The sequence below is a fragment of the Ischnura elegans genome, chromosome 11 (genome assembly GCF_921293095.1).
Source record: "Ischnura elegans chromosome 11, ioIscEleg1.1, whole genome shotgun sequence".
Taxonomy (NCBI): Eukaryota; Metazoa; Arthropoda; class Insecta; order Odonata; family Coenagrionidae; genus Ischnura; species Ischnura elegans.
Window position 1 is genome coordinate 69,837,263 of NC_060256.1, and position 13,938 is coordinate 69,851,200.

Below are 13,938 nucleotides of genomic sequence, written 5' to 3' on the forward strand. Positions count from 1 at the left end.
GACGGTTCGACCTACGGCGAAATTCTGAAGCCCCGCGCATGCGTAGTAAAGCATTCTCCGGGAGCAATGAGACACCGAAGGTCGCAAGAGACGCCAGGAAGGAAGATTTCCTTATGAATCTCCAGGGGAACCCCCACGAGGAGTATTGCCATTGTCATGGTGATGAACAATTATGAAACAACTATTCTCTCCACGCGCACCGGGACGGCCGGTATTTTGTCGTTGGAGCGCTGCTCGCGCCTACGCCGGTTTTTAACTGGTAAACGATCTCTTACTTCGTCGTCGTGATCAACCGGGTTTTTATCGATACTGGGTCGTGATCGGTCAATGTGCAAGCTCATATGCCATTCAATGGTTTACAATTAGAATGTGCTCGGCCGATTATTTTATCGACCGTCCAAAATCGGTTCGCGTGCGCAAGGAGCATGAAACCACATAAACTGTGGTCTGGAATCGAGAGAGAAAATCCCTCAGGATGATTTTAAAAATTTTAGCTGTCTACAAAATTCAAACCAAATACCTTAATCCTTTGTTGTTAACCATTTACTAGGCCCATGATTTCGACTATTTTTTAACGTCGTTTCATTTTTGTTTAGAATCATCGAATACAATAAGGAATGGCATATTTGTCAACTGTAAAATTTCAATGGCAAAGTCGGAGTGCTGGGGTATTTTTTTGCGGCGTGCAGTAAGCGTTGGCACTCTTTACGATGGTATATGCTACGCGAATTAGTATTTAAACTTGGGAATCAAGGGAGAATTCATAAGTGGAATAAAATGATTAAACGACGAGTATGCAGCCTATTAGTAAGTATATTTTTGGGATACTCACGATATTACTTTTGGCGTACTTGCGTCGTCGCAGTGGTGTGGACTTATTTTCGGTGTCGGAGGGGCACTTTTCTATTGTAGAATAAAAAGCGATAATTTGCAGTAAATTATTTTCTTTTTATGATTTTACGCCTCATCCACGACGATAATATTGAGCTATTCGTCATTGAAACGTGACAAATATGTTGCATACTGTTCTTGCACATGTTTATCATCATAAAAAATCTTACTAAGGAGGTCCTCGAAATACTTAAAGTACAAATATGCTGAAGCTGAATAGAAATTACGACTGTTAACAAAGCCGAAAATGATATCGATTTTTAAACTCGCGTAATAGTCAGGATCTGCCCGATAGCAATGGGGAAAGTACAACACGGTACATATTACAATACAAAATGTACACAACGAGTATTTTTTCAGCCAGTTTCACTACATAGCTGTCAATAGATTAAAATATGTGAAAATTCAAACCTAATACCTCAATTAATATTATTTGACAATTTACGTGTCCCATGAGTTGGGGTTAATTTTTTCTAAATTTCCGCCTTAATTTTTTTCGAGAACCACCGAATACAATAAAATGCTGAACCTTTTGACAAAGATTGACTTCGAACTGCTTGTAGTACGAATACTTTGAACTATTTAGGGTATGAGCAGGCATAGTGATAGTTGGCAACGCCAAATATAAAATCGATTTTTTTTACGCGTAACCTTGTAAGTATCTGCACGATAGCAACGGAGAAAGTACAACACTAAGCATATTAAAATAAACAAATGCTAAATTGAAAATTTATTGATTTAAATTTATCAGGTAATGCACCGTAGTATCTGTTCTTTGAATTTTACCAATGCTTTATCATAAATGGGGAAAATGCATATTTACTAACTAAACTTGGATCTTCTTTCGTAATCTTTTCTTTGTATCTTTTTTTCTTTAATGTTCTGTCACAATTTTATTGCATTCAACGGTTTCATTGAAAAGTCCGCATCATCAGGCCTGAATATTTCATAAAACTAGACGCACACAATAAAATGCTCGTAAATTTTCTTTTCCACTGTGGTAATGAAAAATTTTAGGAAGTTGGACCTTTAAGTAAGAGTAATATATATGGAAATGGAAAGTGACCGAGGTATATTAAGCATGTGCAATAGAAGTGACTACGGAGAAGTTGTTCACGACGCTTATGATCTCGGGCTTCGGTAGTTCAAATTATCTTGAAAAAGGTTAACGCATTCATATATCACGACTTGAAACTGTTAATTTCAGTACATTGGCTGTGAAATAACAATAGAAACACTATTACAAAAATAAACTAGCATAATTAAACACTTATTTTTCAGAATAATAACTTGTTATTTCTCATTAAATAGAGCGCGTTATTGGCAAGAAAAAGTTTAAAATAAAATAACATACACTTTCCCGCAAATGTTAGAACAAACTTTCACTTTAAAAAATAAGATAGCGCCACAACAAAAACCATCACGTTTTTTTATCGTCAACAATTTACCCAGCCAATTTTCATTCTAAGCCGCACCAAAAATTACCTGATATTACCGCCGTAAGATTTCTTAGGCGTAGTAAAAACCATGCCGATGGTTTCATAAATTTTCACAAGTTATTACATAGGTACTCTTTTTGAAGATTTTCGCAGCTACTTTTATCCATGTTGTTAGTTCCTTTGGGGAAATGCTGGTTTGAAAAATTTTTCGCTCTACGCTTCACTCCTCCTACCAGGAGCGTTTTCAAAAGAATGTGATAAGAACGGGATGAGAAAGTTGCTCTAATTCTCTTGAAAACGCTCCCAGTAGGAGACGTGAAACGTTGAGCGAAAAATGTTTTCAACGCAGAATTTCCCGAAGGGAACTTACAAGATAAGTTATTACTTACAATGTGCGGTTTCAAAATTTTGACGATTCACGTATGCCCACCGTCTATCATCAAATCACATTCATTTGGGTCGGTATCTTCTACCATCATGGGTGAATTTAAAAGGACTAGGAGTTTTTCGTCCACCAATAAAGGAAGGTGCGTCGTTATCACAGCAAGAAACGTTCAAGATAAACTTCACCTCCGACTTTCCGAGGCCTAAACGTACTTCCGGCACATTATGAGTCTCCTCGCGGTCCAAGACGAACTCTTTCCTCAAGCATTCGCCTCGGGGAAGCTTTTTCCTTTCCGGAATCACGAATATCTTCAAGCGAATCGCCTTGGACACCCGGAAGCGTGGAACCGTCTCGTCAGGAACATCAGTCGCACACTCCGCGCCGACGAACTCAAAATTTTCCCCGTCTTCACCATCTGCATTGAACTTCAGTTGACAGATACCGTTTCTCACAGTCTCGTGCTCGTAATCCACCTCGATTCGCATGATTCTCGGCCTTCCCTCCCACATGGGATCATTCCACAAGAGCCCGGCATCGCACATGACGTCGTTCGGGTATTCCGCGTCGGCACATATCAGCTGCGTCCTCTCCCCATCGCAGTAATTGCCTTGTAATACGTGACGTGACGCTGAAGACCGCCGACCATCTCGGACACTTGCGAGGGACAGCCGAATCGTCTCCCGAACGCACTCACTCGCAGAAACCTCGGGGAAACACAGGACGCAGTGAATCAAAACTAAGAGGACCACCACTTTCTCCATTCTAAGTCACCTTCTTCGCAACGGACCAAGCACTGCGGTCTACTGCGGCCGAGAAAGGCTGAAAGAATCTCCACGGTCAGGCGACCACCTCTGAGAAAATACGTATAAGGGCGCGAGATACGGCAACGGTGCCGGCCGAAATTTGAAGGCGATATTGAAATCGCATGATCTGGGTATAATACGGGTTCAAGAAATAATCGCGGACAAGACCACTACTCTATACTATATAAGTCGGATCACTAAATCGTAGACAAGCCCTAATGCCGATGGACGACACGGCCATCGAAACGTCGGCAGAGATGGACAGCCTCACACGGTGGGAAACCCGAAACAACTTCAACATCATCACACGCCGGGAAAGCCTCAGATCTTTCTTCAAGACCATTATGGAGACGCTTGGGAATGAATTACTTTGGCAATCTCACAGATTTTGATCCAACGTTAAAATATTTTTTACGCGAAAGCAATAATTTTTGGCAACAACTTTGGCAATCTCGCAGATTTTGATCCAACGTCAAAATATTTTTTACGCGAAAACAATAATCCAGAAAGGGTATCCGAGACCATCAATACAAACTTTAATACCCAAAAGCTAATAGCCATAGGTTGTTAAGTGGCTTGAACCAAAATCATGCAGAGGAACCTTCAAAACCTTTAACGAGTCACAAAGCGGTATCCACAGATGAAATATAGGAACTACGCTAAGAAGCTAAGCTCCTCAGAGAGCTCGACACACTTCCGAAAACGATCTGGGTCAACGACCTCGTCCAGATGAATGAACTTTCCATTGAGCATTTCGTAAAATCAAGGTCCACGGATAAGGTTTTCGCGAAAAATCGTTTCCAATCGGTAACTTTCCAAACTTTCAACATTACTCGATGTATGACAGTATAGACGAAATTTTGACAGAATACTGGAAACGTCCGATACATTAGAATCCCCACCGCTAAATCAAGTCGTTTACTCAAACAGTGGTTCAACCCAAATGCTGGTTTGGATAGGGGAGGGTAGAGCTCGCTCCATACTGGTCCACAGGTGTGTGGAAGTGAACATATTCCGGGCATGGATGCCAGTCCCCATCCCTAGGTCACCTTGTGCCGCTTGCATTTTTTACGTGTGCTAAGGTTTCATCCTTTACCAGAAAAATTGAATTCCTTTAAATTTTGAATTTATTTTGACAAGTAAACAGTAAAACGTACAGGAAAAATAAAAATTAAAAATAATAACTACTTTTGTAGCCATTTCATATTGTAAAACTTTGTATTCTTTCATTATTTTTCAAGACACCATGGTTTTTGAACTACTCACGAAAAAACAGAAAAAGTGAACCTCCTCCTCCTGGGTGCCATAATGTTTTTCATTCTTCTTTTACTTCACACATACCCGAGAAAGGTATGATTGAAGTATAATGGAGGAACTATGCTCTGAGGACCATTATTACAAAGAATGAAAAGATTCGGATCCGAAGTCCGACTGAAATAGGAACATTCTAATTTTGCATATTTTATTATAATAAATGATGTAACGAGTGATCATGACTTTAACAAGAGCGAAAACACCCGTCGGCGATTACGAATTACAAAATCCATTTTCCTGGAAAATATTCACGCTAACTGGACCAGCTATGGTGAGGAATTGACTTTACATCGGGATAAATTTGTTCCAGTACGCTGGAAAACTACCAGGCCCTAGTTTTATAGTGCACAGCTTCTGCACTTATCTTGAACTTATCTTACTCGGGGTAGTATATCAACGTAGCTATATAATTCGGGGTACCCAATTAGAGACTGTTGAATCCGTGAAATATCTAGGAGTTAGACTCAATAATGATCTATCGTGGAATAAACATATTCGAGAAATAACCGGTCAAGCTAATCGTAAAATGGGTTTTGTTAAAAGAATACTAGGAAAGTGTGACGACAAAGTGAGAGAAATTAGCTACTTTTCCCTCGTTAGACCACATTTGGAATACGCTGCCAGTGTTTGGGACCCTCATGAAAAAGGCTTAATAACCGAGTTAGAACGCGTGCAAAGAAGAGCTGCCAGGTATTTGGACGGTGTGGTGTGCATGTGGGAGTCCAAATGCATGCTGCATGCTGGTGATTGATCACCCCCTGCCAAACACCCTAGAGGTGGCTCGCAGGGTATTATGTAGATGTAGATGTATGTGAAAGGTCGTTACGATAGTCTTGTTAGTGTAACTGACCTCTTCGATAAACTCGGATGGGAATCTCTGTCGGACCGTAGATTGAAAAATAGACCAAACCTTTTAGATAAATTCAAGAGCAGCGTCTTTTCTGACGAAGTTAACCATATCTTACGGACGCCAACATACTACGGAAGATCAGATCATATAAATAAAATAAGAGAGATAGATTGTAGAACAGACAGATTCCGAATGTCATTTTTTCCACGATCAATAAGAGATTATAACGGCAGCAATAGAACTCGTAAATAGATTGCATGACTTATAGTGTAGCCTACTAACCTATGTAATAATTAATGCAAATTTCTTAATTCAATTATTATTTCTAACAGCATATAGTAGTATAGTTTGGTAGTATACGGGACGTTTTTGGACGGTGTGGTGTGCATGTGGGAGTCCAAATGCATGCTGCATGCTGGTGATTGATCACCCCCTGCCAAACACCCTAGAGGTGGCTCGCAGGGTATTATGTAGATGTAGATTAAACACAAGAAACAATTTCGTTAAATTTTTGCATGAGGTGAGTTTCGGATTATTCAAGAGCGAAGGCACATTAGCTCCTTTCGAAGTGAGTTTAATCCTGCTTAGACAACAAGCGAGACGGCCAGAGATTGAGTTGTGTTCTTGTGTCCTTCGGGGGAAAGCACTGGTGAAGTGAGGTATGATGTTTCTGATTATACACCAAACATCGGCCAACAGATTTGCAAAGTCTTTTCACATACTGATTAGATGGGTAGTTGAAGCAAAGTGAATACTTATTCCTTGCGTCCATTAGGATTCATGCTTTGAAATACAGAGCAATTGTTCAAAGGATGGCCATTGGAGTACAAGACACATTGTAAGGAGCTCTTTTGCAATCGCTTAGTGGAAGTGAACTGACAATCGCTGTTTCGATCTTTGGTTACTCGAAAAATCACGTTAGGCTTCGCGTTGAGATGCAGAAACATAGGCAGAATCCTATTCCTTCGAAGCGTCCAGGGCATGAATTCTAGTCTCTAAAAAAGTAGAAAACCCTGCGAATTTATGAATCGTATTCACGTCTGTTAGTGACAGCTCCCACATTAGACTAGTAGACGAATCTAATTTTCTTGTTAAAAGAAATAAATCATTCGTCCCACTGTTCAAACGGCTTGCCAAGATTTTTAAAAACTCTAATCGTGTGACGAAACTGATGTAACACCCTTTTCAGTTCATCGGAGATTGGCTTTTCCACAGGAGAGAGGTCAGATAAACTATTTAAATGAATATCGGAAAGAATACTTGTACTCCCATAGCGCTGCTCCAGATCATTCCATGCACCCTGATAATTAGCACTTGTAGGTAATAGGTGTATTTTCAATCACTTCCGCGGCATGACCACGTGAATGAGTTTTCGAATAAATTAATTTATGGACGCCAGAAAGCCCTGGCACTTCATGAACGAGTCTTTTTAAATTTATCACGAAAAATCTTCCATTCCCACTTATTACCCAAAAAAAATGGGCAGTTCATTTTTCGGAAGTATGCTATGCTATTTGGAGGAGGCGACCGACAGCTGAGGTCATTTGCGCCATGAGGGAAGGGTGGAGAGAAACCCGGAGTCGGCGTTAGCCTGCTCTTAACGATAGGCGTCAAGGGGACCACGGCTTAACGTCCCATCCGACGGACGGAGTGTTGCGCTTGAAATGTCCTCCACACAACATTCAAGCAGGGATCGGGCAGTCTCTGAAAATTCTCTGCCGCTGCCGGGATTTGAACCCGGGCCCACCGGGTGGGATTTTTCGGAAGTAGAGAGTGAACATTGTCACGCCAGATATCACCAGATACGTCATGCTTGACGCCAGTAGAATCAAAAAGAATATAAACACACGGCTGTTTGAACATGCGTCAATATAATTCTCCTCTATTTTAGGGAAGATATCTTTAGAAACGTACCCCGTCGTAGCTACTTTGGGATTCTCTTGCAGTACGAAGTGCTTTGACAAGAAATCATCCCAGTAGGAAGTGATTAATATTTTGCGCTGTAATAAAACTGTGCCCGAGAGGTTAAGGGTAGGTATGAGAAGAGAGGTAGCCCTCATTTTAAAGTATTAGTCCATAATCTTGATATTAATTCTCCTCTCTGTATTTGAGCTTGAATCAATTTTTCAAGTTCATCAGACATCGCGTAAAGCTAAATTGGCAATGGTCACTCACATGAAAGGCACATAAGAAGAAGTTTAAATGTGGATGAAAAACACATAAGGTCCCATTGAATGCACAACTCAATCCACAAGTTCGAAATGTTCTCAGTCAAATTTTCAAGGTCGGCATGAAAATTGCCGTCGAAATTGGTATCATTACTCACTTCCCCAAAAGAGACTAATTATCAGTGTTGAGAATAAAGCAAGTCAAGATTGAAGTCAATAAATAACTTTTGATGCAAAAGTTCACACGTGATGGCAGCAAACTTCAAGTTAACATCTACATCTACATCTACATAATACCCTGCGAGCCACCTCTAGGATGTTTGGCAGGGGGTGATCATTCACCAGCATGCAGCATGCAATTGGACTCCAACATGCACACCACAAAGTACAAAAAACGTCACGCATACTAACAAATTATACTAATATATGCTGTTAGAAATAACAATAAAAATTAAGAAGCATGCAACGACACTCAGTCAGACCAGAAAACTATGAGAGTGCTAATGACACGAACATACTGCCATGCAAATAAAAATACTGGTGATTGATCACCCCCTACCAAACACCCTAGAGGTGGCTCGCAGGGTATTATGTAGATGTAGAAATAAAACTACAAGATAATAGTGGGAAAATTCCAAGTGAGTTTAGTATGAGATTCATACACGAGTCACGTCATGCAAAAAATTCATGAAGATAGTTTTTACAAATATAATATGTTATAATTATGAATTCAGAACCTATTTAACTTAGTCCGAGTGAAGCTATCCTAGAGCTGAACTACGGCAGGTATTATCTACATCTACATCTACATCTACAAATTACCCTGCGAGCCACCTCTAGGGTGTTTGGCAGGGGGTGATCAATCACCAGCATGCAGCATGCATTTGGACTCCCACATGCACACCACACCGTCCAAGAAACGTCCCGTATAATAACAAACTATACTACTATATGCTGTTAGAAATAGAATATAGAATAGAAATTCAGAAACATGCAGTAGGTTTTACATAGGTTAGTAGGCTACACTACAAGTCATGCAATCTATTTACGCGTTCTATTGCTGCCGTTATAATCTCTTATTGATCGTGGAAAAAATGACATTCGGAATCTGTCTGTTCTGCAATCTATCTCTCTTATTTTATTTATATGATCTGATCTTCCGTAGTACGTTGGCGTCCGCAAGATATGGTTAACTTCGTCAGAAAAGACACTGCTCTTGAATTTATCTAAAAGGTTTAGTCTATTTTTCAATCTACGGTCCGACAGAGATTCCCATCCGAGTTTATCGAAGAGGTCAGTTACACTAACAAGACTATCGTAACGACCTTTCACATACCTGGCAGCTCTTCTTTGCACGCGTTCTAACTCTGTTATTAAGCCTTTTTCATGAGGGTCCCAAACACTGGCAGCGTATTCCAAATGTGGTCTAACGAGGGAAAAGTAGCTAATTTCTCTCACTTTGTCGTCGCACTTTCCTAATATTCTTTTAACAAAACCCATTTTACGATTAGCTTGACCGGTTATTTCTCGAATATGTTTATTCCACGATAGATCATTATTGAGTCTAACCCCTAGATATTTCACAGATTCAACTGCCTTTAACTGCGCGCCCCGAATGACATAGTTACGCTGTAGGGAGTTATTCTTCTTCCAGAAATTCATTACGACGCATTTTTCCAAATTTAATTCTAACTGCCAAGCATCGCACCAAGCTTGGATAGCAGCAAGGTCATTCGTTAGTTCATCTATATCTTTGCTGGAACGGATTTCTCTGTAAACTACAGCGTCGTCTGCAAATTAAAATGGAAGTTAAAATGGAAGTTCACATATAAAAAAATCTCTTACCAAAACGGTCACCCGAGATAAAGGCAGCCACACTGCAAAAGAGATAAAGATGAATATTTTCATCGTAGACTCAGGAAGAAGGAATGGCGAACCAGGAACCACGTGGTATCTTGAAAGCCGAGGATATAAAAAGTTCACTTTCGTTGAGCGAAATATTTAAAAGAAATCATTATCGGTAAGATTCACTTCTCTCAGTAAGCAATCTATAATACGACTCGAAGGACCAACATGTTGCGGATTATTTAGGAATAGAGATACTTCAGATCCCTTCAAAGTAAATTTATCCCTGTTAAGACAATAAGCGGAGCCAACGAGAATGTCGCGGAGTAGAAGTACAATAGAGAAGTGAGCTATTCTAAGGACACTACGAGAATGAGAGCGAACGAGAGCTCAGTGAGGTAACTTGGCAGGTGCGCCAACACGTTGCGCAGTAGAGAGAATTTCCCTACGCCTCGTTCACATTACGATTGTCCGAACTGTGGCATTTTTTAGTGTCCCCCCCCCCCCCAAAATTTCTGGTACCCCCCCCCCAGAAATTCCTCGAACTTCCTCGAACTTCCTCCGAACTTATCCGCAGAACTTCTCCCGCCAAGAACTTTTCGCGCTAAGGTTTTTTCGCGCAAAGGATTTTTTGCGCAAAGGGGCCCTGTAGCAAAGTGCCCTGTCTCGCAAAATCCTGTCTCTGAAAAATCCTGTCTCTGAAAACCCTGCCTCTGGAAACTCAGCCTCTGGAAACAGCCTCTGAAACAGCCTCCGAAACAGCCTCCGAACCAGCCCCGAACCAGCCTACCTGCAATGCAAGACTTATATAGGACTACTGCGGAGAAATACTTCTCCTTGGCAAGCAAGGGGAAATCGGTGCTAAGGCCTTAGTATTGCACTTGGAGTGAGAAGTTTTACCATTGTCCTATCACAAACTCTCTCTCCCTCCAACACCTCACCCCAGTATCTCCTTCCCCTCCATGTGTTCCAATGAACGATTCCTCTGATGTCTCAAACCCAGAAGTTGAGGGGAAAATTCTGGGTGCTGGCTGTTGCCTCAAAACCAGGGAATGGTGTTTTGTGGAGCGGCCGTTTCTGCAGGGGCAGTGACGCATCAGTGGGCGGTTGTTGAATTCGCCTGGCTACCCCTCCACTCCCTGGAAGAAGCCCTCCCCTCAAATGCTGTCTCGCCTTGCATAGGCAAGCCCTTTTTTTCTGGTCGAGACCTGCTGGGAGTCACATGTCTTGTGAGCCATGAGATTTTTAGAGCAATTTTCTGCTGGTAATGTTTCCTTGGGATCATGAATTTACTATCATTGTTTTCTGTAATACTTCTGATTTGTTTGCATACTCTACTTTGAATAGATATCGTACGGTAATAACTCGTAAATTGTTTTTGGCTACCTTTTTCTTGTGAGCTGTTTTTCTTGTTTGTGGAGTCTTACCCTGATCCAGCATGTGACCGACGGTTGGAGTATTTCCCTTGTCTGGACTTACGTGAAAAATCAACCAGATTTTACGACGTAACGTTACATTTTGGTAGCAGAGCGTGGTTCGATTTCCTGTCCTTTCGTCGAGGTCTCCGAGTGCTGGACAATGGTGACATTTCTCCACTATTTCTCCACTTTTTGCAGTTTCTGGTTGTTTCTTCTCTTAAAAGTGAGTTATTTTATGTTCCATTAAGTGCTTTTTGGTTCGTGTGGGATTACGTGACTAGTGTTGCCGACTTTTCCTCGTGGTCATATGCCATTTGACATTAATGTTCGTAATGCTCGTAATGTTCTTGATAGTTTGGATAGCACTAGTTATTCTCGCACTATTTTTGGTGATTCGACTCTTCCAGCAGAGATAGATAGTTTTAAATCTCGCTCTTTCTCTCTCTTTTTCTCGTTGTCGTCACTTCACTTTTCAAAATGCCTGGAGGTAATACTGACAACCCGTACGAAAAAACTTATTTAACCACGGGCGAGGATCGTAAGGCTAGGGGTACGGCTAATGTGTCCGTAGGAAGTGAAGTTTCTAATAATGAACGGGAATCTTCTTTAGAAGTGGTTCCACCTCGCCCAACGCACGAGGAAAGCAGTGATTTTCACGTCTCTCACGAAATGTCTGCTTCTCAGACATTGCCAGTTTCTGAAGGGTTAGTAATTGTCAAACAATTACTCAGTGATTTTCCGCCATTTGAAGTGTCAAACAGTGAGAATTGGTTTAATTTCATGTTAAAAGTTAATGAAATCGTTTCTTTGTCTTTGGTTCCTCTGTCAACGTTATTGTACCTTGTAGTATCTAAACTACCTGCCAGCTCTCGTCATTTTTGGTTGTCTATGTTAAACTTGAATCTCGCATGGTCTCAAATCACAGAAAAAGTTTGGGCTAGAATTGTTAGTGACAGAGAGTTTGATCGTTTGATCACTACGAAAGTTAAGAGATTTCAGTTCCCTCGCGAAACGCCCCACGATTTCGTGTGTCCTGTGCGTAATGCCACTCAGGTGCTGGGTTTGCATTATTCTGAGTCTTCTATTGTGCGACTCATTATTCAAGGGTTAAATCCTTTAACAAAATCTGCAATTATGTTCTCAAATCAGCCTAACACATTTGTAGAATTGGACTCTGTTATCACGCAGGCTTCTAAACATTTAATGGACTGTGCTGAATATTCCAACACTTTCCATCGTATCTCTAGGAATCCGTCTTCTGTTGCCTCTTCCACTGCGCCTAGGGAAGTTTCTTTTCCTATTAATTGTTCTTACTGTCATAAACCTGGCCACAAAGTGAACGAGTGTCGCAAAAGACGACGATTTACTCAGCCTGCCGTGAGTTTGATGAGTGTCCGTGACAAGTGTTCGACTCGATTGCCAATATTATCTATTAATCTTCATTCTATGCCATGCCAGGCTCTAATTGACACTGGGTGTTCAGTTTCCCTGTGTGATGAAGATTTCTTTGCTTCTCTGAAATGTTGCCGGAGAAAAATTATTCGTCAAAATGTTGACGTCGATTTAATCACGGTGTCGGGGCAGCCTTTTCATATTAATTCCTCTGTCTCACTCAAGGTTCAAATAGGCAAGTTTTCTTGGAACCACGTGTTTTATCTAGCCAAAATCCCGTTTCCCGTGTTACTGGGTGTGGATTTCATTTGTAATTCAAAGATGATTATTCGTCCGGCGAACGTCAGTTTTGAAATTGCCCCGAATTCTCTTTTTTCTTTTACGGACAATTGCGAAGCGTTTAAATCGGCGCCAGTTAGTAACTCGTCCGAATCACATGTTCTGTCGTCCACTGAAATCACGTTGTGTGATAAGTTGAAGGGTTTATTGTCAAGGTTTCCTGATGTGATTTCTCAAGAATTGGGGGTCACATCTGTTATGACCTACGAAATTGAACTGCTAGATTCTACTCCGATTCGATCCCATCCTTATTCATTGTCACCTCCAAAGGCAAATTTAATGAAGAAGCACATCCAATCTTTACTTGATAAGAAAGTGATTGAGGTTTCCAATTCAAACTGGTGTTCGCCAGCTTTTCTAGTGCCTAAAAAGGATGGATCTGAAAGATTAGTGGTTGATTACCGTAAGTTGAACAAAGTTGTTAAATCAGACGGTTATCCAACACCTTGTGTTGAACATGCATTCCAATATCTTGCTGATGCTAAATATTTCACTGTTCTTGATCTCAATTCTGCCTTTCATCAAATACCATTATCTGAGAATTCTACGAAATTAACTGCTTTTGTGACGCCGTTCGGAGTGTACCAGTATAATAGATTGCCATTTGGTTTTGTAAATTCTCCTCAAATATTCACTCGTCTCATTAATGAAGTATTGGGCGATTTGAAATATTCATGTGTCTACCCATATATTGATGACTTGTGTATCTATTCCAAGTCTGCTGAAGACCATGTATCTCATGTTAATGCTGTCCTCAACAAACTACGCAGTGCCGGTTTGACGGTGTGCGAGGACAAGGTTAAGCTTGGTGTGGAATCACTCACTTTTCTGGGCCATCTCATCACAAATGGAACCTTGCAAGTTGATCCTGAGAGAGTGAGACCAATTGAACAATTCCCAGTTCCCAGAAATGTGAAGGAAGTGGCCAGATTCATTGGACTTTGTGGGTTTTACTGCAAGTTTATTCCAAGGTATTCTGAAATTTCTATGCCACTGAATCGCTTGAAACGTAAAAATGTTCTTTTTCAATGGACAGCCGTTGAAAATGAGGCTTTCTGCCAGTTGAAGAAAGCTCTCACCAATCCACCAGTATT